This window comes from Megalops cyprinoides, chromosome 24 (genome assembly GCF_013368585.1).
Source record: "Megalops cyprinoides isolate fMegCyp1 chromosome 24, fMegCyp1.pri, whole genome shotgun sequence".
NCBI lineage: Eukaryota > Metazoa > Chordata > Actinopteri > Elopiformes > Megalopidae > Megalops > Megalops cyprinoides.
Window position 1 is genome coordinate 8747057 of NC_050606.1, and position 2295 is coordinate 8749351.

Below are 2295 nucleotides of genomic sequence, written 5' to 3' on the forward strand. Positions count from 1 at the left end.
AAATACAAGTGACCCTTGCATTTTCCGTAATAAGATTTGAATGACCTCTCTACAAAGGATTATTGTAGTTTTAGTAGAGCACCATAGCTTCTGAAAAAAAGGTCCAAGAACATCTGCAAAGCATAATGCTTTCCGTTACTGCTCTGCTATAACATTGTGCCTCCTGTAATTTGCTGAAAAGTGAGAAATTAATTTGAGAACTTACACAGATGACAAAATTCATGAAAGGCTGTTGGTTGAACCAATGCTTAAGACTTGAGATAAAGCCATTACAATCAATGCACAAACCGAATTTGCCAAAGCAATTACAGCAAGCCATCAGTCGATTCAGGCTGCAGATATGAAGTTTAGCATCTGCAGGTGTTGGAATAAACTGCATGTACGTCTAAGATATGTAGGTTTACGACTGAAGAAAAAGCGCTATTTATAAGCCTGCTGTAATAGCCTTGTGAGTTTCTCAGCCATCTATGAAGGTATCTGAAAGAGGTCTCAAGCACAAACAATTTTAAACACTGCAGGATGTGTTTGGCAGCCTGTTATGAATTGCAATGAACCATCTTAGTTATATTTACAGAAAAGTTTGATGCCTCTCTGTAATCTAAAAATGTCATTCAATTCAATAAAATAATCCAACTGACTTTAGCAAAATATAGTGAATGCAGACTTGGACAGCTTTAACTGGGCAGTACTGGTGTAATTGCAACTGACACTGGGTTTTTTTCCACAAGTGCCCTCATTTTTTCAGAAAAAAATATTCAAAATGTAATACTTGCATTTTCCACATGGTGGTACATAACAGTGAACACCCATAATTCTCAAATTAGTTTTAGAAAATTTTAACTGCTTTCATTCCAGACCCAGTACCATTAAAATTCCCATATGTTCATACTTCTCAGTTAGGTCTGAATGAGGAACATGGTATGAATGCCACAATTTTGCACACAAACGTAAGTTCACAACGTGTCTACATGCATGGACAAGAACTGCCAATTCCTCTTTCAATTCCTTTCATTTCATAACCCTCCCTCCTACAGAACATGAACGATACCTATTGGTTGTCTTTCTTGATCCCAGTGATAATATAACACATTTGCTAACGGATATTAGACATAGTGGTTCCTGCTTTGTGCTGTCCACATAGACTGCCTCGTCACATACTGTACTGACTTTACTCACCATTCTCTCTGATGTGTATATGCATACTCTCTCTCTCTCACACACACACACACACACACACACACACACAGCCAGAAAGCCTCTCTCATACACAATGAGCTGATAGCCCCCATGAAAACACACTTGCCTCTCACATTCACGTATGTAACCATGTGAACACATGCCTACCTTTACTTACAAAAGGTTCTCCACACATGCGCAAACTCCAGGCTGCTGTGTGACTGTTTCTCATGTAGTCACGCACACCACCCCCACACACACATTCATATGCAGACAAAAACATAGAATGTCTTCAAACATGTCAGCACACACACACATACACACACAAAGATATCCCACACACCTCACTCTCACACTCCAAACATGCACAAACACACTACTCTTACAGAATCCCACTGACTCTCACAGACCCTTGCAATCAACCATGCTGATACTATGCTGTTAATCTCAAAATTATAAAGGAACCTGTCTTAAAAGCCAGAAGCTTGACTTTAAAAAATTAAAATGCTCTTACATACATCAAATATTTCTCCGACATGACTTATCTGAAAAAGAACTGACGTAGGATAAAATAACGTGACAGGATAAGCCTATTTTGGGAAAACTAAATATTTTAAGAAAATATTGAGATAATAAGAAAATTGTCAGGAATGATAAAATCTAAAATGAAAATAAATTCTCATAATGAAAACAGAGGAGAACAAGCAATCTCAAGTCAAGACAAACACACAGAACACACTCTACTCAAAAAATGGAGAGAAACGCAGGAGAAAAAATGTATTTATCTCAGAAGCTAATTTGTTAATTAGGCTAATGTTAAAGTACTGTAACTGCACTAATCGGGCGGTATCACGACTTCCACGGTGTGCCCAGCGAGAACGTGACTGTGCTCTTTACGTCATTAAGTTGATTATTCTGTAATGAAGAATGGCACTTGCTTCCTGTTGCGTTTTGCCCGCCCTCTTCATCTCCTTAGGGACACTTAACTTATTTTGCGATTGGTCCAAATTGAGGAGAGCAGACGTGATCTGAGAGACTATTGGATGGCGACGCAGTCAATTAATCACATTCGAGACTTAGGTAGTTGTGCCATGAGATATACAACTGCTGCATGCACCG